The sequence below is a fragment of the Xenopus laevis genome, chromosome 6L, assembly GCF_017654675.1.
Source record: "Xenopus laevis strain J_2021 chromosome 6L, Xenopus_laevis_v10.1, whole genome shotgun sequence".
NCBI classification, from domain to species: domain Eukaryota; kingdom Metazoa; phylum Chordata; class Amphibia; order Anura; family Pipidae; genus Xenopus; species Xenopus laevis.
The window spans coordinates 157,587,514-157,603,276 of record NC_054381.1 but is presented as its reverse complement, the minus strand read 5'-3'; the positions used below and the strand labels follow the sequence as shown (position 1 = coordinate 157,603,276).

Sequence of the window (15,763 nt, the reverse complement as noted above, 5' to 3'; positions counted from 1 at the left end):
CTCTTGCCTGTGATTAGGTGAGTGTTCATCTTCCCCTTGTCAGGTTATTTGCTCACAGCTCAGTAAATCTCCCTCCTGCTGGTGCAGCCTCCTTGCGCTGACAGTTGGTCCATAGTCTCTGTGCCGGTTCATCACATTGGAGACAGAAGGATTTGTTGCACAGTGTGAGAGTTCAGCGTCGGATCGTCACACATATTTGTGGATTTGCTTTACCGCAGGCTGCACCGGCAGAAGGCTCTCAGTGTATGAGAATACTGTGAAGTCATTTAGAGGGCACATAATGCCAAGTGATAGCAGTTTAAAAATACCCTTTGTAGCCGTCACATAAAAAAGAAAAAGTTCCTCGAACTTGGCAGAAGGAAAGCTTTATGATATTGTATGTAACTTGGTTATCTCCCTAACAGTGGGATAGGATCTAGATAGCTAGAATCTCAGCTGCCATAAAGCAGGACAGGACTGCTGCTTACAAAGGGGATCAGATAGAATCTGTGCAGTCACTGGGACAGAATGTTCTGTTATACAGATAGCTAGAATCTCAGCTGCCAGAAAGCAGGACAGGACTGCTGATTACAGTGGATCTGTGGTCTCCATACTTTAAGTACAAACAACTGACTTAAACATAGTTCTGAGCCCCAAAACAATGGTGTTGAAACCCATTTCATAGATCTGTTTAATACTTACTGAATTAACCCTATTGTTGTGCTTCAGACATTGACTTCATAGGGGGCATTTTGGCTGCCAGTTGTCGGTTCTGATTCTGGCAGTTTGTGTCTCGGGGGGAGAGGGATGAGCATTTCTCTTATACTCTCTATGTTGTACATTGACGCAGTGCCTGACAGTGACTCAATATGACAGGTCGGCCTATTCTAGGAATCCTCTCCCCGTCTCCTGCTGGTAAAGAAAAGGAGACATTGTCTTTAAAAATTAATCCTTGTGGAAGAGGAGAAAGTCATTTCAGAGCCGCAGGCACTTGGTTGCCTCTGCATTACACACTCAATAGGATTTGCTTGGGCCGGGCAGCTGCAGTTTATTGGAGAGGTCGGGTGCAGTTTGGGTTAGAAAGAATTTGGCTTTGGCAGAATGAATTTGGGCAATTATACGTAACAAGTGTGTGAGAGGTGTTACAGGGACAGGCCGGTCGTCTGAATCCGCTCTGAAGTTTTTTGGATACAGAAGAGAAACCCAACTGTGACCCTATATTCTGACTCACCAATACTAAGTGCACCCAATGTTCACAACATACTAGTGAGGTTTAACTACAGTACGATGGACCCCATGACCATCGCTGGCTCATTCATTCACAAAAGTGGGGGGGGGGGGGTAACATGATCAGGAAGGAGGCACCACATTGAATTTTGCAGTGGGGGGGGGGAAGCCACGTTACACCCCTGCACAATACAATGTAGAAGTCCATGAGAACTTTGTTGTTGTCAGATTAAGAACACGTAAGGCTGTGGAGACAATAAACTTTCTTCACTTTGAACTATTGGCCTGGTGGAAGTTTGCCTTCATTGAGTGCCTGCTCCCAATTGGTTTTTTGGTTGTCAGATTAGGTGTTCAGTACAGAATGGGGAGTGTAAGAAAATCTGAAGAAAATGAGTGTAAAGTGCAGGGGCCGAATGGGCCACTATACCTTCATTTTTTTGTAAATCAATCCTTTAAACTGGTCTACTGAAAGGGGACAGTATAAGTATTTCCCTCACTTCTACTGTAAGGTTCTACGACTCAGCTTGCAGCTCCAGTCTTGTATATTCTCCATTGTTCATACATAGTGTCCTTCTTTTTTTTTTTTAAAAACAAAATGGCAACATGGGTTGTGTCCCAGTGGCCCAGGAAGCTATAGTTCCATGTGTGTTTGTGCGATCACACTATATGGTATAAGCAGGGCCGCCATCAGGGGGGGACAGGGGGGACAAGCGTACCGGGCCCGGGCATGAAGGGGGGCCCGGCAGCGCTGCATTTTTTTGAAGATCCGGGCCCCCCTTACGAGCGCCCGAGCCGTACGTCTTGCCTCTTCAGTGCCGAATGCGGAAGTGCCGAAAAGCCGAAGCCGATGCGACGAAAAGACCCGAAGTCACGGAAAAAGCCGAAGTCACGAAGCGCCGAAAAGACCCGAAGTCACGAAAACAGCCGAAGCCGAAGTCCTGAAGCAGCGCAAAGACCCGAAGTCACGAAAACAGCCGAAGCCGAAGTCCTGAAGCGGTGAAAAGACCCGAAGTCACGAAAGGAGGCGAAGTTGAAGTACTGAAGCCATGAGTTCAATTCTACTGAACACCAGTTTGTGTTTTTTTTTTTTTTAATCCCCTGGCCACCAATGTATTATTTTAATATTCTATAGGCCCCTGCCACCAATCTTTTTTTTAAAACTTTTGTTTTTGGGGCCCCAATTTTTTTTTTAACTCGTAAGGGGCCCCTTGCCACCATTGTTTTTTTTTGGGTTTTTTTTTTAAAAAAAAATTAATTTTCTTTTTGGTGGCCCCAAATTTTTTTAACTTGTAAGGGTTTTTTTCAAAAAAAATTTTTTTTCTCCAAATTTTTTTTTTGGGGCCCCAATTTGTTTTTAACTTATAAGGGGGCCCCTGCCGCCAATGTTTTTTTTTTTTTTCAAAAAAAAATTAATTTTTTTTCAAATTTTTTTTTGGGGCCCCAATTTGTTTTTAACTTATAAGGGGGCCCCTGCCGCCAATGTTTTTTTTTTTTTAGTTTTTTTTACATTTTTTTTTGTTGGGGCCCCAAGTTTTTTTTAACAGGGGGCCCCTGCCACCAATGTTTTTTTAAAAAAAAAAAAAATTAATTTTTTTTTTTGGGGCCCCAATTTTTTTTATAAGGGGGCCCTGACCATCAATAGCTTTTTACAACTTGTGTGGGGGGGGGTTACTTTTTTAGCGCTGATGTCTGTGTGGTCTTTTAACTGCGATGTGGGCGGGATATGGGGCGGAGCTTGGTCGTCAGTGTGGGCGGGGCCCAGGGGGCCCCAAAAATTTTGTTGTACGGGGCCCCGTGATTTCTAATGGCGGCCCTGGGTATAAGTATGGGATCCCAGTGCATGACGGGTATGGGATCATAATCGGTATGGGATTGTGGTGGGTCTGGAGGGTATGGGATCATAATCGGTATGGGATTGTGGCAGGTACTGAGGGTATAGGATCATGACGGGTATGAGATTGTGGCGGGTATGGGATCATGGCGGGTATGTGATTGTGGCAGGTATTGAGGGTATGGGATGGTGGCGGGTATGGGATTGTGGCGGGTATGGGATTGTGGCAGGTATTGAGGGTATGGGATCATGTTGGATATGGGATGACAGTACATGATAATGAAAATATTACAGTACAGGGTGGTTACAGGTTACACCTCCGGGTGGATAACAGATTACAAGGGGTTACAAGGAGGGGCCTGGATTCCGCATGGAAGTGTTTATCAGACACAGCATGAGGTTCATATTGGGGAATTTGATGGGACAGATGAGAAATTCCCAGGCAGTATCAGAAATGTTCTGAATCCAAAGGACAAATCATTTCAATTCACATAAATTTTTCATCTTCAGCTTTTCTCCGACTGTTTTTATTCTCCTAAATAATCCTCCAGCATGTGGCATTTCCCCTTGCCTGGGTGACTCAAGGACCTCGCCAAGTCTCAATGGCAAACGTGACGCAGATCCTCCATGTGAGGGGGACAACACTGCTTCCAGCGACTTCTCATAAGGTGGAGGCCGCTCCTCTTCTCCCAGTCTGGGCTCCGCTTGCTCCAACCTGACAGTCACTGTGTAACCAGAGTTATTCCGGGAACAGTCTCTCCTATTGCTTTTTTTTTTTTTATTAAGGGCCAGATATGAGAATTTGCAACTCTGGGTAGAAATAAAGTTATAGAAATGATGAGTTGCCCGAGAATGAAAGGCTTCAAATGGGGTTTTTCGCCTTCCTTTGTGGTTAAAATAGAATTAAAAGGTTGTGTGTCTTTTTTTCAACGTAACTTACTATGTAATGAATTGCGATCCGTAATGTAGATGTTCACATTTCACAGCAAAGTTCTACGTTGTGTGTTCTGGTTGTATCGGGAGGCTGAAAACAAACTTAAAATACAAGGTTTAATAGCAGAGATGACTGCGCTTTCCCTTTGCTTCTGTGAAGGGGTTAGTGGCTCAGTTATCTTATTCTCAGAGCTGTCACCTTCCCAGGGCAAGACTATCAGGAGGGGCCTCATAATGCCCCAAAAACCCAAATGACTACTGGAAAAACCAACTGGAATTGTAGCTCTGGATTTGGCCTTGACTAACCTGCCATTGTTTATTGCTGACTGCCTAAAAACTCCCTTATCACCCCCCATTTATCATTTACTCTCTTTCCAAGAAGCCATAACCCTAATGTCAAGCTCTGATAAGACTGGGGTAGAGTCCTGCAGCGGGTCTGCAAAAACCTGCCTTACCCTGCGGGTAGAAGTTCCGGGTGCGGGTATAGACGCGGGTCGAGCCACGGGTCTTCTCAATATCGTTTTTTACTCCTTTTTTCTGATCGCGTCTACTTCCGATGTCACTTCCAGTTTACAATGACAGCACTTCCTGATTATTGATGGTCAGCAGGTCCGGGTTGTGGAAATGGCTGACACCTTTGTAAAAAAAAATGTTACCGGCCAGCGGGGGGCGGAAACCAAGGGGGCGGGCTGTGATGCAAAAAGGGGCGAAGACGCACCAGGGGAAGATGAAGAAGTAAAGGTAAATTTCCACCCAAGGGCAAAGCCTTTTGTTAAGCGTATTACAAATTACCGGCAGCTACATTGCCGGGAAATTTGTTGTACCGGCCGGGTGGCAACCCTAGTTGCGAATAAGGTACTTGCAGGTCGGGTAGCAGGTCCAAGTGGGTAAAAATGCGGGTTGCATGTCCGGGTTGCGGATTGCAGGTTGCGGGTACGGGTTCCAAAAAATTGACCCGTGCAGGACTCTAGACTGGGGCATGGCTAGAAGAACAGGGACACAAAACATTGTTGGAATAATTCCGATCCGACATCCCCACAGCACCCAACACTGGCATAAATCTCAACTGATTCACAAAAGAGGAAAGTTTAATGACTCACAGTTACTTAAATATAAAATTTATTTTTGCCCAAACACGTGTCATGTTTAAATAAGCAGAGAAAGAAAGGGTTTTCCCTACTCTGCTTTATGGAGATTCTAGCTATCTGTATAACAGAACATTCTGTCCCAGTGGCTGCACAGATCCTATCTGATCCCCATTGTAAGCAGCAGTCCTGTCCTGCTTTATGGCTGAGATTCTAGCTATCTGTATAACAGAACATTCTGTCCCAGTGACTGCACAGATCCTATCTGATCCCCATTGTAAGCAGCAGTCCTGTCCTGCTTTATGGCAGCTGAGATTCTAGCTATCTGTATAACAGAACATTCTGTCCCAGTGGCTGCACAGATCCTATCTGATCCCCATTGTAAGCAACAGTCCTGTCCTGCTTTATGGCTGAGATTCTAGCTATCTGTATAACAGAACATTCTGTCCCAGTGACTGCACAGATCCTATCTGATCCCCATTGTAAGCAGCAGTCCTGTCCTGCTTTATGGCAGCTGAGATTCTAGCTATCTGTATAACAGAACATTCTGTCCCAGTGGCTGCACAGATCCTATCTGATCCCCATTGTAAGCAACAGTCCTGTCCTGCTTTATGGCTGAGATTCTAGCTATCTGTATAACAGAACATTCTGTCCCAGTGGCTGCACAGATCCTATCTGATCCCCATTGTAAGCAGCAGTCCTGTCCTGCTTTATGGCAGCTGAGATTCTAGCTATCTGTATAACAGAGCATTCTGTCCCAGTGGCTGCACAGATCCTATCTGATCCCCATTGTAAGCAGCAGTCCTGTACTGCTTTATGGCAGCTGAGATTCTAGCTATCTGTATAACAGAACATTCTGTCCCAGTGGCTGCACAGATCCTATCTGATCACCATTGTAAGCAGCAGTCCTGTCCTGCTTTATGGCAGCTGAGATTCTAGCTATCTGTATAACAGAGCATTCTGTCCCAGTGGCTGCACAGATCCTATCTGATCCCCATTGTAAGCAGCAGTCCTGACCTGCTTTATGGCAGCTGAGATTCTAGCTATCTGTATAACAGAACATTCTGTCCCAGTGGCTGCACAGATCCTATCTGATCCCCATTGTAAGCAGCGGTCCTGTCCTGCTTTATGGCAGCTGAGAATCTAACTGTATAGCAGTGAATTTCCAGAGATTGATTTGGGATCTCATTTACCCTAATTTACTTGTGAAAATCAAGTATAAGAACTGTTTATGGTCTTATACTTGTATATATTATTGACCCTGGCTGCTCTAAATCAGGCTCCGTCGGATTTATCTGTGTATATAAACAGTAAAAACCCAGTGCAGAATTCGCAGCGAGATAACTTCTGTAAGAACGTTCCCTTACGGAATAGATTCTTTTTACTCTTTTACGGGGCCTGTCACTTGTTGCCATAGTTACTTACTATACTCTCTTCAGGGTATCTTCAAATTCGTTATTCATGCCTGCAGCCGTCTTGCTTGTGAACGGCGGAATCTATCGGAATATCAGACCAGGCAAAAAGACGTTTGCGCACAAACCAACTTGAATTTGGAAATCTTTCTTTAAATGTACTCCACTCGGCACCAACTGAATCAACTCGGGAAGAGAAAAATAATGCCTTTTTTGGGATACAGAGACTCGTTCGATTAACTCATCGGTGGTAAAACCTTTTCCCTTCATTATCGGTATCTTGCCGATATACATCATGGCCAACACCTGTTATACTGCACCTGCTACAGACCCCACCCTCGTATCAAACATCCTATTTGTATGTATCACATGATGTAACTGAATCAGATACAACTTCTTTCTTTATAGTTGTGCTTTAATACAGATTCTTCGCTAACGACTAAGGTTTGGAGCCAATTAGTTGATGTGATTAACGGTGCAGTATTTGTCCCCATGGCGGTGCCGTCTTTGGTAAGAAGATATACGAGGGGTTACACACCTGTTTAAATGCCGCAGCAGGGATGGTGTTGGGATAATTATAATAGATGAGGCAGCCCACTGGGCCCGAGTTCTTAATAGATTTGTAACACCTTTTCTGTAGCCGGCATTGTAGCGTGGTGTGATTCATCATTATTCATCTTGTTCACTGGCAACTGAACTTATCAGGAACCTGTTTTTATATTTAATATGGGATTGTATGTAGGAGGGGTCAGGGTCAGAGCTTGTCTTTCTATAAACAGTCAGTATTTATAAATATAACATTTTATGCTAGTGGGGAACCTGATAAATGTACCTGCCTTTATAGGAAGAATGTTGCTGCCAACTTCTATATATTGTACTGAAAAATACCAAACACAAAACTAGGGTTGGCGGAGCTCCTGTATTAGAAACTCTGGGCCTAAGGACTGCCACAATTAGCTCAGCACCAAATTTTCAGCTCTAGGATGTTTTCAAAACCATGACAAATCCTGGTTCCAGTCATGACAAATTCTCAACCCAGGCTTTTTTTCAGAACTATAACAAATTCTGAGCATAAGACTAGTTCTCAAGTCATGACAGAACTTCAGCTCCAGGCTGATTCCTGAGCCATGATAAATCCTCAGCTCCAGGCAGGTTCCAGAGTCATGACAAATTTCCAACTCCAGGCAGATTCCAGAGCTATGATAAATCCTCAGCTCCAGGCATGTTCTAGAGTCATGACAAATTTTCAGCTCAAGGATGTTTTCAAAACCATGACAAATCCTGAGCTCCAGACAGGTTTCAGAATCATGACAACTTCTGAACCCAGGCTTGTTCCAGAACTATAACAAATCCTGAGCATAAGGCTAGTTCTCAAGTCATGACAGAACTTCAGCTCCAGGCTGATTTGTGAGCCATGATAAATCCTCAGCTCCAGGCAGGTTCCAGAGTCATGACAAATTTCCAGCTCCAGGCAGATTCCAGAGCTATGATAAATCCTCAGCTACAGGCATGTTCTAGAGTCATTACAAATTTTCAGCTCCAGGATGTTTTCAAAACCATGACAAATCCTGAGCTCCAGACAGGTTTCATGACAACTTCTGAGCCCAGGCTTGTTCCAGAACTACTGTATAACAAATCCTGAGCATAAGGCTAGTTCTCAAGTCATGACAGAACTTCTAAGTGCAACCTCCAATATAATTATCCTTGGAATGCTTACACAGCCGCTAGTATTGTCCTCTTTACCAGCGCTACAGTGTTTTCTGAACGTGCGGCAGTTACATAGAGTTTAATTCTGTTACCAATATTTCTAGTAGTAAATTACTATCTGCATGGGATTCCAGGAGGGATTCTGCTCAGTAATGAGTCAATGACCACATCTTTCTCTCTTGTAGCCTCCATCTAGGATGGCACCAGTGATTTAAGTTTCCCAAGGGGATCTTCTCAAAAAACAAAAAAACAAGTGAATGTAAGCTAGGTTTTAGCATGGGCATCCTACACTAGCAGATTTTCCAACATGTCTGATCCTTAATGTGTTTTTATTGGACAGTTGTGGTTCTTGGGTCCATAAGATTTGACCATTCCATTGAGGTGACACGTAGAATGGGAATGACAATTGTGCCAACAATATTGGTCTATTTTGCCAGGCAGGGCCAGATTTAGGATTCCACACTGGAAACATAGAGATGGGTAAATAGACAGGTAGAGCAGATGTGAAAGGGAAATTTTGTACAGTAACTGGAAGAATTGATAATATCATTATTATTCAAGATGAGACAGTTCCTAAATTAAAAAACAGTCGTTTTGCAAGATGCGGATTTTTTATGTGTCTGATGTTGACTGATGATTCAAAGTCCTATGTGGACGCAAAGTAGTTGACAGGATCAGAGACGACACATTTCGGCCACACAGATAAGCCATATTTAGAAACTATGTTATTTCGGGATACAGTTTAGTGCTTTTGGCAAAGAACAGCAATTTGCCTAGAAAAGGACGAGATGAAAGTAACACGGGAGGCTGGTGCAGTCAGTCATGAAACAGCACATTGGGGGATAGTTCATTAGTAATTTCAGGAAAAGCAGAGCAGGCTCCAGCCACAAAATGGGTTAAAATGTAGGGTTTTGTATAGAGCTTTCCTAAAATAGCACTGTGACTTATTGGCAGTAGCTTGTTTTCCACTTAAGCACAGCAGGCTCATTTGCTAAATTAGCAGTTTTACATTTTAGTGGAATATGTTAATCAGGGACCAAGACTCGGCCACCGCATCTGTGTCAAGTTGTTTAGAAACATATTGCTGTGTGAGGTTAAACCACCCATCGCATTGGCACCTTATAACAAAACAAGCTCTCTTTAAAATGGGTGCCAATTGTGTATTGTGCGGCCCCCAGAGTAGCAGTAATCTCCTGGAAAAAATGTAGTATAGAAAGACTAGTAAAACAATATGAGACAGTAGGTCAAGTTAGATACAGTAGGTGAAGTTGGAGATGGTAGATCAGGGTGGCGAAAGTAGGTCAGGTTGTAGACTGTAGGCCAAAGTGGAGGCAGTAGGTCAAGGTGGGGACAGTAGATCCGGTTGTAGACAGGAGCTCAAGGTGGTGACAGTAGGTAAAGGTGGGAACAGTAAGTCAGGCTGGAGACATTAGAGCAAGGTGGAGACAGTAGGTCCGGTCGTAGACAGTAGCTCAAGGTGGGGACAGTAGGTCAGGCTGGAGACAGTAGGTCAGGCTGGAGACAGTACGTCAGGCTGGAGACAGTAGGTCAGGCTGGAGACAGTAGGTCAGGCTGGAGACAGTAGGTCAGGCTGGAGACAGTAGGTCAGGCTGGAGACAGTAGGTCCGCTTGGAGACAGTAGTTCAAGGTGGGGACTGTAGATCAAGGTGGAGACTGTAGGTCAGGCTGGAGACATTAGATCAAGGTGGAGACAGTAGATCTGGTTGTAGACATTAGCTCAAGGTGGGTACAGTAGCTCAAGGTGGGTACAGTAGCTCAAGGTGGGTACAGTAGCTCAAGGTGGGTACAGTAGCTCAAGGTGGGTACAGTAGCTCAAGGTGGGGACAGTAGGTCAAGGAGGAGACTGTAGGTCAAGGTGGGGACATTAGTGCAAAAACACAACTACTATATGAATATATTCAAGCACTGAACTTCCTATCAGACCTATAGTTCTAATTTGTGACCAGTAAACTAACTGCTAAGCTACTCCTTTCTTTTAATCATCTTCAACCTGAAGATCATACAAAAAAAACTGAACGGTGCAATATGTTGCCATTATATTTCTTGTGGGTCCAGGTCTGTGCGCATCTGTGTGTCCGTAGGGGGCTAGAATAATTAGATCATTTTGTAGCTGGACTATGAGTTTCTTTTAGTTATTTTTTTTTCTTATTGTATCATTAATTCTGCACAGTATTATGAATGCTTTTAGTACATCAAATAACAATGTCAGTTATTGTGAGTTGGGATAAACATGGAGATAATTAGTTTATCCCCTCCCAGCTCACCCCACACCACCACACTTTCTCACTAATCCATACCTTCCTAATCCAGATGATTTCCTTGTATTTGTACTTTCAGTGCATCTAAGTAAATCACTGGCAAAGAGGATAATCCAGTTGTATTATCTCCCATGTCAATGCCTGCATACAAATCTCCCCTTTCCTCTCCCTCGCCCGTCCTATTGATTCCTCATCAAACCCTAATGAGCCAATTGCACAGTGGCCTGAAAAATAGAAATGTATTCAGGTATCAATTACATTGCTCATTAGCCTGGATGCAGTTCTGTTGGCCCTCGGGGGGCAAGCTCACATTACTTGCCGTACTGGTAGGCACTGATTCAATGGTTTTCTTTCTCTACTGTTTCATTTGCAGTTGACTGTGCTACTATCTGAAATTACAGTATTCCCATGCTCTGATTGGCTTATTGCTCTAGCCAGGTGAATATTCAAATGCTCTGATTGGCTAATTGCTCCAGCCTTGTGTACAATTCCGTTCCCTAGCCCTATCTATATGCTCGAGCCCTGTTAGAATTCAATGTCACTGGATGGAGGATTGATATGGACTTTAAAGCTGAGGACACATGAAGAAGCGATTACGATGGCTGCTTGCACCTTAATTAGTGTAATTAAAATGTGCATATGGCCTCAAAGGCATAATTCATATAATATCTCACTCGTAAAATACACTTTAGCAGAGTCTAATTTCCATGGACACGACAAATTATGTAGATCAGATCAATTAATTATCTATGGTTCGGTGTGCTGTTAGAGTCAGAACGAATCTAATGTGTGTTAAGTCTTAGATGCACCGGACATTAGTCACACACAGTAAATACACAACTCAGACCTTGCCCAAAAAGGGAGATTTGTATGACCTACTCAGTTTAGTTGACCCCATCACTGATTTTTGATACCACAGATGAAATGAGCTGGTCTACAAGGGACTCCTGCCTGAGCTTAGCTTATTAAGAAGGGGCTCCTGCCTGGCCTTAGCTTACCAAGAAGGGGCTCCTGCTTGGGCTTAGCTGCTCTAAAAGAGGCTCCTGCCTGGGCTTAGATGGTCTAGAAGGGTCTCCTGTCTGGGCTTATCTGATGAAGAAGGGTGTTCTGCCTGGCCTTAGCTGGTCTAGTAGGGTTTCCTGTTTGGGCTTAGATGGTCTAGAAGGGTCTTCTGTCTGGGCTTAGATGGTCTAGAAAGGGCTCCTGTCTGGGCTTAGATGGCAAAGAAGTGTCTCCTGTCTGGGCTTAGATGGTCTAGAAGGGTCTCCTGTCTGGGCTTATCTGATGAAGAAGGGTGTTCTGCCTGGCCTTAGCTGGTCTAGTAGGGTTTCCTGTTTGGGCTTAGATGGTCTAGAAGGGTCTTCTGTCTGGGCTTAGATGGTCTAGAAAGGGCTCCTGTCTGGGCTTAGATGGCAAAGAAGTGTCTCCTGTCTGGGCTTAGATGGTCTAGAAGGGTCTCCTGTCTGGGCTTAGCTGGTCTAGAAGGGTCTCCTGTCTGGGCTTAGCTGGTCTAGAAGGGTCTCCTGTCTGGGCTTAGATGGTCTAGAAGGGTCTCTTATTTGGGCTTAGATGGTCTAGAAGGGTCTCCTATCTGGGCTTAGATGATCTGGAAGGGTCTCCTGCCTGGGCTCATCTAAGTTGGCATTTATATTGGAAATATGGTTGGTTTGATATTGAATGAGAAAATGTTCCCTTTTCTGTGTGTGCCTAAGCAATAAAGCTACAACTCACTGTTCCACTCTGAGATTATTTATGAGTATTAGTTGAATAGAAAGAGAATAATCCTAAAGTCTAACATTATAGCTAAATCTTCTAAAATGACTAGAGTGGTATCTTAAGAACTCGGGTGTCTATGCACACTAATGCCAAAGGGCTTGCGCTTTAGAGACTTTAAAAGGGGAGTTACCATGTGACATTACTGTGGATAAATACATTTATAAATAATCTTTTTCTTTCCATATTAAGTTCTTTAAAAAAATCAGTAAAATGTATTGGAATAGATTATGTTCAAAAACGATTCCCAGTGCTTCTAGTCTACACAGCATGAAGTACATTTACAGTAATAGTAAGTCATACTGATTCTTTAGAAATTCACGGATGTGTTTGTTTTCTACCAGTATCTCAAACCAGCAGTGGATAAGGTAAATAGAATAGAGCATTGCTGTCCAACTGGTGGCCCTCCACACATGCCAGCCGACATTTTTAACTCTGGCAAAAAAATCGTTACTCCGCTGATTTTACTGAACGTTACCTCTTTCGCCTGATTTGACTTCACCACCTCAGACCAGCCAAAGTTAGTTAGATCTTCCTCAATCTTCTGTTACTTACATCATTTCCTGTGTGCCGAAAATGCATTAAAGTTCAAAAAACACTGGCGACTTTTCCTTTTTTAAGAGGAATTGCCTGCAAAAGTCCACAATTAAGGGTTGAGACACACGGGCAGATTTAGTCGCCTGGCGACTAATCGCCACTTCGTCTGGGCAACAATCTCCCCGAACTGCCTTTGCGTGTCTTCCAGTTCACTATAATGAAAGGTCGCCTGCGCTAAAGCACACGCGGTGCTTCGTTTTCCAAAGTCGCCCAAAGTGGAAACATATGAGGATATTAGAGGGCAGATTTATTAAGGTTTGAGTTGTGTTTTCCACCAAATATTTGAGTTTTCAGGGTTATTTTCAGTCAAAATTTTTTTTGTTTTAAAAAAAAAAAAAAAACTTGAGTTTTTAAAGATTATACCCTGACCCTGGAAATATCTTGAATCTGAAAATACACCATCTAAAACCTGTCGGTCATGTAGGAGTCAATGGCAGAGGTCCCTTAATCCATTTGAAGAGGTTAATATTTAGCCTTTATGATGATCCAGTTTTTTTAGGAAGGTTTCGCTCAAAAACTTGATCAATATGAGCAATTGGAGTCTTTTCCTGCTGAAAACTCGATCAATTAGAATTTTCGGGTTGTTTTTTCTTAAATTAGAAACCATTTGAGTTGATTTGTGAGTTCATTCAAGGTCTAAAAAAAAGCTCACGTAGCTCAAAATTCGACCCCCTAGAAGTCACCTTCGGAGTTCCATGACCTGTACAGTATATGGGGTGTTTAATGGAGATGAGCAGCAGGTGAAGAGAGAGATTTAGAGAAGGAGTAACTTAGGGGTGCCACCTGTTTGGTTTTGACCCGGAAATTAAAAGGGCTGCCCAGGTCCAAATTGCCTGGCCGGTTTTCCAAATTAGGATCACCGCGTCATAGCCCTGCCCCTGATGTCACAGTCTACCCCCTTCGCGTCCGGAACCCGTCCCCTATGCGTCACAACCCACCCCCTCCATGTCACAGCTTCGCCCCCTGCCCGGTCTCCACCGAGCTAAAAGGTGACAACCCTATGGCAACTCACTGTTGAGCTTTAAAAGATCCTCCCTAAAAGATCAGAGTGTTCACTCCCTGCAGACTGGATGTTTCTTTTCTCAAATAAGCTGTTCTTATGCTTGGAAATTTCAAAGAAATTTTGGACGTGTGTTGGAAAAGTCTCTCGCGTCAAAACCGTTGTGCGTCAACATTATTCGGACGCCCATTGACTTTAATGCTGGCATCAAAATTGACACAAGTGTCAGAATTAAGACGGGTGTCTCGAAACTGGACAAATTCGCCCATCGCTACTTATATTGCTGAAGTGAAGCTGTTTTGTTTTCTGTACCATTGCTTGCTGCTGAAGGCTTCATTTGAGTTGGAAATTTGGAGTGGCCTGCATTTATAGTGAAAACCCCACTGTGATCCCCCATAAACTTCACAATATAGATGATTAGCTTTCTTTATTGCCTGGGATTAGCAGTCTTCAGTGCAGCAGAACTGCCGTACTAGAGCCCTTAAATACATGGAAAGAATTCCCTGACTCTTGGAAATCAAGAGATAATCCTTTTAGTGATGGATAAGTGCACCCCTCAAATCCGGGGTCCCAGCTAATGACTAAAACATGCAAAGCCTAAATATGCCGCTGGGTGATAAGGGATTTGCTGCTGCGATTGAATTGCCGACATCATCTCTCGTCTTCCTTCTATCCCAAACTTTCAAATTAAAGGCCGTGGTGTTGCCAATATTTCAAGGGAAAAAAAAATGTTTATTTAATCCCCACAATGCCGAAAACCCTCATGTCCCTGTTCCAGCAAACAAGATGGAGTCATGGATTCAGTGTAGCCCATGTGCACTGGAATTCTTCAGCAGCTTTGTGCTTTTACACTGAGCCCCCCAGATATTGGGCCTTCAAGTCTACACTTTGTTTTGTTAAAGGGGTGGTTCACCTTTAATTTAACTTTTAGAGGGTATTTACTAAACTTCGAATGCAAAAATCAATTTGTGATTTTTTTTGCTATAAAATCTGACTTTTAAAAAATTACGAATTTTTCAGAATTTATTAAACCTCAAGGATGGAAAAGTCAGAATCAGAAAATCCGGCATCTCAGACCTGTCAAGGTTGCATATAAGTCAATGGGAGAAGTCCCAATGATTTTTTGATGTGCACTGGGTTTCGTGCAATACCCCAAATTTTTTGGGTGAAAATTACGAAAAAATTGTGAAAATCTGATGAAAAAGTCAGAAAAATTTAATGAAAATCAGATTTTTTTTCCCGCAAAGCAAATTTTCGGGAGATTGTAATAATAAATAAGTGTAAAAAAACCCGAGCGGATTTGATCGGAGTTTGTAGCAGAAAATATTGAGATAAATTCGGACATTAATAAATAACCCCCATAGTCTAATGTAGATGTTCATATCCATGTTTTTTTGTGGTTTTTAAATTAGTTAGCTTTTTGTTCAGCAGCTCTTTAGTGTGGAATTTCAGCAGCTATTTGGTTGCTAGGGTCCATTTTACCCTAGCAACCCAGGCATGGTTTAAACAAAAGACTGGAAGATGAACAGAAGAGGCATTTCAAATGGATATTAAAGTAATAAAATGTAACAATAAGAACAGAATTGTAGCCCCACTGAGCAACAGTTGGCTGCCAGGGTCAGTGACCCCCATCTGACAGCTGGAAAGAGGTACAAAAAGAAGACAAACCTTGAAAAAAAAATAAAAATGATTGTTAAGAGCCGGATATTCTATAACATGTTAAAAGTTAACTTAAGGGCGAACAAAGACTTTGGGGGAAATGTAATTAATGTCGCAAAGAGAAAAATAATTTGCCCAAATAAGACTAAAAATCCACATCTCGCAATGTAATATTGTTCCTTAAACTGTTATTGCATTACGAATTTTAATTGCGCACTCTTAAAGGTGTCGTAATCTGTTGGAGCAAGCATAACTACTCTTTCAGTAATGGTGAGGCCACA

General features: G+C 43.0%; 1 protein-coding gene across 1 annotated transcript in view; it reads left to right on the top strand.

The window, feature by feature from the left end:
- Positions 1-15,763, top strand: part of trappc9.L (trafficking protein particle complex subunit 9 L homeolog) — a gene marked incomplete at its 5' end in the record, with an annotated part of 331,258 nt that overhangs the window by 245,333 nt on the left and 70,162 nt on the right.